General features: G+C 36.6%; 1 long non-coding RNA gene across 1 annotated transcript; it reads left to right on the forward strand.

Annotated features, from left to right (window-relative positions):
* Nucleotides 1-1,119: 1,119 nt before the first annotated feature.
* Nucleotides 1,120-5,918, forward strand: LOC129775552 (uncharacterized). The gene is made up of 3 exons (XR_008742979.1): nucleotides 1,120-1,254; nucleotides 1,311-1,378; nucleotides 1,436-5,918. It is a non-coding gene; the product is annotated as an uncharacterized LOC129775552 (long non-coding RNA).
* Nucleotides 5,919-6,638: the final 720 nt, after the last annotated feature.

A 6,638-nucleotide genomic window follows, 5' to 3' on the forward strand; every position in this document is an offset into this window, starting at 1 on the left:
TAAAAATGGCGGATCGTGAGGCTATAATAAACATTTCACGAAAATATTTTGCGCCATTTTTTTTTCTATGTCTGAAATAAATCGTATATGAGTATGGCAAAAGTCGCTATTATAGCCGGTTAAAGTTGCATATTCATCCAAACAAATTCGGTAACCATTTGCCATGTATGTATATGGCCTCCACTTTTGCATGCATATGCCAGTTAGGCGCATTATATTAGGGCATATGATGTTATATATACGCTTGTTATGCGATTTGATGTTTGCTGGGATGGTTTCAAGATTAAAAATCTATACAGCAATACTATATTCCTTGAGGTGATCTCATACTTTTGGCTGTAACTTTTCAACGAACTCAAATATCGAAAAAATTCTCTTAGGACAACATTGGGAAGCATAAGTTTTCCAAAAATACAAAAAAAAAATTCCGACCTTCCAGACCGGGTTCTCCCCTTATGCTGCATTATAAGAACGCATACTGTGCAAACAGTTGGAACAGCGAGAAGAAGCTATAGCCCGGAATGGCCAAATCGTAGTTTTTTCTAATCTACCACCTGTCTGATATTTACACGCTACTAAAATCCGTCATGTACAAGAGGAGTCGTTCCCAAAAAAATATTAAAATAAAAAAAGTATCGTTGGCTCCAAATGAATGTTTTGCAGAATTTCGAAGCAGAATTCTGAATTCGAAGTCGAAAACAAATTACATCATTTGAAGTTAATGAAATTTGTAACATCCGTTCATCATTGCCTTAAGCGATGACTCTGCCATCACGGAAATAAATCAAAACCGCTGACAACGCTGACAACAAAACTGGCCACCAAGACGGGTCTATGGTACTAGGTGAGGCCGTTTCGTCACTAAGTTGGTTAGGGGAGCGGTATATGAAAACAGTACGGAAGAAAGCAGAAGGGGAATTATTTGCTTGTGGCGTGAAAGAGACAGACTGATCACGAGCGAGCTTCGGCACTAGCGTATTGTGTTTTGTTTACAAACAAAACACAGTAGACTTCCAATATGGCTGAAGAGTGGTTTTAGCAAGTTGGCCCACCTTAGGATATACTTCTAGGCGCCTTGCTGGCAACCAGCAAACGCTGACTGGTTTGAGTAAATGAAAGGTCCCGTCGCACAAAGGGATAGGGCATAATTGTGCTCGGTCTGTCGGCAATGTTCCTTTTTGTCCGTTTTATGTGGTCTTTCTTTCTATTAGGGACCGTCTCCGGAAGTAGAAGTGCGCGTCGTGTATAGTGAAGGTTTTTGATTTAAATATGTGTATTTTGAGTAATGTTAAGTGTTGTTTGTTTATTAGGTTTCGTTAAAAGTTCACGTTGTGTTTAATTGTGAACATCGTTGACACATTAAATTTCAAAAGAAAAGGTAAATGGGAAATTGAATTAGATGAGGACGCCACGGTGGTTAACGTCAGCTGGTCAGGTCCGACCAGAGGGCCTTTTCTTTATTTTCTATAGTCGAGGACGCCAGGAGACCGGAAAAGACACGGCAGAAAAACACTCTGTACCAGGGACAGTCAGTATAGTCCAGCAAGGAACTAAAGACCAGTTGGATAGGCGACCGACTTTTCCTCCTACTCGCAGAAAATCAAAGAATCAGATAGCAAGCACCGTGTGCTGGGAAATTGTGGGTTGCGAGGTTCTGTGTGAGTGTGTTTAGAAGCAGCTTGTAACGACCCTGAGTAATCCCGAGCAGCAGGCTTTAAAATTTTTATTAAAGCATAAGAAGCCTTTTGAATACGGTGAAAGGAGTTTTGTTGCATCAGGAGAATTATCTGAAATAATTGCTTTGATTAAAAAAAAGTTGCTGTCAAGAAATACAATTATAAGTAGAACAGAAGCTACAAATACAACTCGACAAATGAACTGATACCGCACAGTTGAGGAATGAGGATGTGTTTGCAGGATATGTCTAAAAAAGAAGTATTTAAAAAAAAAATTATCAATGAAGGGACAAACGACATGTCGAAATATATATATGACTCGTTCAAGTCCTTCATCGCTAAAACATGATTTCCAAAAAAAAAATATTGGTATCGATTACGACTGATGGAGCTACTGCACGGTTGGAAATCATAATGGATGTATGAATCATTGCTGATAATATTCCAAATTTTATCAATTACCATTGTATTCACCAGCAAATACTGTGCGCAAAAATATTGAAATCCGATGATGTGAGGAATTTAACACTCAAAACAGTCAATATAGTTAGTTAAAATAGTTAACTACGTATAGAAATCAGTTTGAAGAAACGCAAATTTCAGGGCAATAGAATTGAGAATCAAATATTTTCATTATTATTACACCCCGAGGTGCCAAGTTTTTTGACGTAGGACTACGTCTTTAATTTCTATACCGGGTGTAAAATCAAAGTTTCGAAAACGAAAGCATTACGCCGTAGACCGAGATTTTGAGCGTTAATAGCTCCCAAACAACCGAACGAAATGGTATGATGAACACTTCATTCGAAAGATAAAATGTCTACGCGTTATATACTTGTTACTTTTTCATCCAAAAACTTGTTTCAATAGTCTTAAAATTGCTTTCAAAACAGGCTATTGAAATCACCAATCGGTATATGAGCGAGCGTCACTCGGAAATCCACTCAGTTATTACTGAACAGCGATTGGAGCATGTTGTCGCTGTTGTGGTGAAGCTAACTTCGTTTATCATTAAAGCGCTGATGAACGGTGTCACCAAGAGTGTGTTTGTGCACCTTAGGTCAGAAGGGAATCCATCAGGAGGAGAGTGATGCCACAAACGGTTTCGATCTGAAACGCATTCAGTTTGTTTGAAACTGTGAGGGAGCGCAGGAAAGCCGATCCATCAGGAGGAGAATAGAAGGCGACTAAGAGAGTATCAGCTTCGAAAAACATCGGAGACATCGGAGCAGCCGCCACACACACACATACACGCGCGGAACTATTTTTGTTTGGTTGCCATTCAGCGTCGAGAAGATTCTGGAAAGATGTTATCGTTGCTGAAAAATAATCTGCCAGTTCCCCTGGGAATTGGAAAAAACATTCAAGCGAAAGAGTTTATTTTAATGTTTTCTAATCATATAACACTGCGACCAAATACATTTGGTTTTGTGATTTTTCAACCAAGTGCGATCAACGTAAGACCACGTATTTCGTCAATTTATTTGAGGTCTTAAGAAGGAATTCCCGCTCTACGCGCACTGGCAAACGATGTTTACTCAACAATTTCTCAAACGAGAAAAGGGGTGTTGTGAGAAAGGATGAGCGAACGCAAAAATTACAGTTGTGTTCAAAATAATAGCAGTGCTGATTGAAAATCTGAAATAAGATAATAATTTGTAATTAGCGCTTTGCTCCGAATTTTTTTCATAGTGTATTTTGAACAGAGTTTCAATAGAACAAGTGTATGGTATTGGTTGCAAGATTTCATTTTATTATTTAATAAAATAATCATTTGTTCAGAAAAGTTTGTGTTCAAAAAAATAGCAGAACTTCAGTTAACAGTAGGAAAACATGATTGAAATGATGAAAGATTTCGAAGTTGTTCTGTAACATGATTATCCACCTTAGTACTTTGTAGCGTAGCCCTTATTCTTAATAACAGCAGCACACCGTTTCGGCATAGAGTCCACAAGTGCTTGGCAGCGAGAATCAGGTATTGCAGCCCACGAATCACGAATTACAGACCATAATTCTTCAAAAAATTTTGGTATGGCTTCAGAAACAGCGTATTTGACATCTCCCCACAAATTTTCAATAGGGTTTAAGTCTGGAGACTGCGCTGGCCACTCCATAACCTCAATATTCTTCTCCTTAAACCACGCCTTAGCACGTTTGCTCGTGTGTTTAGGATCGTTGTCCTGCTGCATCACCCATTTTAGTGGCATTTCCTCCTCAGCATAAGGTAACATAACCTCACTGAGTATCTGAGTATCATGTTGATCCATGATGCCTGGTATGCGATAAACTGGCCCGACACCGTTGTACGAAAAACTTCCCCATATCATAATTTTTGCTCCGCCGTGCTTTACTGTCTTAATCGTGTACTGCGGTTGATATTCCGTATTGCGTGGACGTCTCACATACTGACGACGACCTTTGGACCCGAACAAAACTATTTTGGACTTATCCGCCATTACGCCATTTTTCTTTCGGCCAATCGATATGCATTTTAGCAACATTGAGGTGATTCGAAATATGACGTTTTGTCAACAATGGTACTTTCCGAGAACTTCGTGCGTATAGTTTGGCTTCCGTCAATCGTCGTCTGACTGTAACAGTGCTCAAAGTTAAGTCTAGTTCATCTTTGATGTTATTAGAAGACAAAGTTGGATCAGTCAGCATCTTGATGATTCTTCGATCAATTCTTTCAGAAGTGCAACGTTTCCGGCCACGAGTTTCCAACTTGTTTTTCCATTTCAAAGCATTGCTTATCACTTCTGCCGAGCACCCCACTGTTTGCTGTACTTGTCTGTAAGTTTTGCCTTGATTTATCAACGTTTTGATAAAATTGCGCTGCAGAGCAATGTTTTCCGCGACCCATTTTCTGCAATACAAACAAAACAAACATATTTTCTTGCACATATCTTAGTTTTTATATACTTACCGACTAACAAAATAGCAAAAATTGTATGAAACTCGGAATGGAAACAAACTTTGTTTGAAATCGTTTTTCGCTGCTATTATTTTGAACAACGCGAAATGGACTCAGCCGGAAGTATCAAATGATATATACACTGGACGAAATTGTATTGCTATAAACAATATGGGTTTTGAACGGGTGATGACACCTTTATATATTCATATGATTAGTTGAATAGTAATAATATTAAGAAATAGCATCAGGTGCTGCTATTATTTTGAACACAACTGTATGTAGATTTGATGCAACAGATATTTTGTCTATTGGAAATGGAATACAAATCATATCACAATACAAGCAATGTTTTATGTATTATATAACTTTCGTGTGATAGCTTCTTTTGCTGAATATTGTGCCTCCAACGTAACGCTCTCGTTTTCGAAGTCCCCCAAATATTCATTTATTCATTCATTCAGAATTGATTCAGATGCAACTAAAAACAAATGATCACTAAATCAACGATAGTCCTACGTCACCCTTGCGGTTATACCACAGATATAACCCACTTCCTGTTTTTTCAAAAAAGAATTAATGGTAACTGCCAAGGAATCATATCCTCAATAAATAATGCATAATATTGTTTTTCGTTGTCATCTAAGCGAAGCAAAATAAATCAAATTTGAAACATCAAGAAAAAAACTGAGAATACTCTTAAAAGCATAATTTAGAAGACGAAATTTGAAGCAATTCGAAAATATTGCGACTTAATCAGCAGATTAACACATATGAATACGATCGTTATGCAAATTAAATTTCTTCGTTACGAAATAAATTCGACAGAAGATTTGAAGATATTTAAAAAATAGACCGCATAATATAATTCATCTCATTTCCATTCAATGATGTAATCAACATAGAAGAAATATCAATGAAATTTAAAAGAATTAATTGAAAATGGGATCTTTAATTTTAATAGCGATATATTTTTAAAATCTCTTGATTTTGAAAGTATTTCAATTTCAAAAATGTATTTACTGTACTTGTTGAAATTTAGTTTGCGAGGAAATGTGTTGCATTTTTGTTGCTTTTTTCGTATATATTTATACCCGAAAACAATTTTTTCCACTATGAATACAATCGAAACAAAACATCGCTCTCCTTTGACAGATTACTATTTGGCAGCCTGTTTGCAATTGAATGGAAAAACTGCAATTGTGGATCATTTTGCTTTCAGCTAAAACACGCAATGCAAATATTTGACCAGAGAATAATCAAAGCTGGTAATGATATTTCTAGAATTCTAAGTACGAATAAACTGCTTAAAGTGAACAGTGGTATAAGTGAGTAGTTTTCACAAAATATCACAATCCCAAAACTAGTGAAAAAAACCGAAAAATGTGGTACTTTTTGGGGCGCCATTTGCATAGTTTGCCGGGGGCGCTGTCTACCCTCACTACGCCGTTGATTAGTAGCAATGCATTGGTAAAACATGGTGACTGGTACACTATTTAGTCTTCTGATAGCTCGATTCTAAAAAATAGCAAAATTGAAATGATGTATCGCTTTCCATTATAGTGAAAAGGATTCAAACTCAAACCATGAAAATCCAAAGATAGAACTCATGGTAGAATAATAGTTGATTTTTTCCTCACTGTGTTATTGAGAATAATGACAAAGAAAAACTATCTTTTTCTTTATGCTCAAAATACGGTACAAAAGTTGATAAAAAGACATGGCAGTCAAAAAGAATCGAAAAACCGATACAGTCCCGTTTAAAACAGTACGTTTGGTCAGTCTATGTATGAATAACCAAAAAATTTCATGGTCAACATTTACATGAAATAATCTTTAAAAAATAAGAGCCCAAAACATTTTATATTTTTCACAAGTTTCCTGTGTTTTTTCTTTAAATTTGAAATCAAACTCACTCTGACGAAACTGATAAAAAATCCCTACTGTGATCCTCTCCACTTTTAACGTATTCAGTAAAATATTGAAAATTGTTACATACAAAGTAAACGCTCTTAACATTTTAGTTCCACCATTGCTGACTTATCCTT

Source organism: Toxorhynchites rutilus, chromosome 3 (genome assembly GCF_029784135.1).
Source record: "Toxorhynchites rutilus septentrionalis strain SRP chromosome 3, ASM2978413v1, whole genome shotgun sequence".
In the NCBI taxonomy this organism is placed as follows: Eukaryota; Metazoa; Arthropoda; class Insecta; order Diptera; family Culicidae; genus Toxorhynchites; species Toxorhynchites rutilus.